Source organism: Etheostoma spectabile, chromosome 7 (genome assembly GCF_008692095.1).
Source record: "Etheostoma spectabile isolate EspeVRDwgs_2016 chromosome 7, UIUC_Espe_1.0, whole genome shotgun sequence".
NCBI lineage: Eukaryota > Metazoa > Chordata > Actinopteri > Perciformes > Percidae > Etheostoma > Etheostoma spectabile.
In genome coordinates, this window is record NC_045739.1 from 21,819,146 (window position 1) to 21,819,396 (window position 251).

Sequence of the window (251 nt, forward strand, 5' to 3'; positions counted from 1 at the left end):
TTTACAATTATTTTTGGAATTTATGGTCAATAAACATCATTCATAGGAAATTATTCCTAATGTTTGAGTTATAAAAGCAGAAATTAAGAATTATTTTGACTAAAGTTAAAGGGATGGATGTTGATGGATAATCACAGACTGGAATATGTCAACTGTTACGCTGTACTATTTCAAAACCACTTCAATTTGTTTTTTCAAATGCTATAAAATTGTAAAAGACACACAAAAATTAATGAAAGTAGAGATTTGTA

General features: G+C 26.3%; 1 protein-coding gene across 1 annotated transcript in view; it reads left to right on the top strand.

Moving 5' to 3' along the window:
* The window catches only part of fkbp1ab (FKBP prolyl isomerase 1Ab), an 11,893-nt gene that overhangs the window by 6,950 nt on the left and 4,692 nt on the right, over window positions 1-251 (top strand). The gene's annotated exons all lie outside the window — the stretch shown is intronic.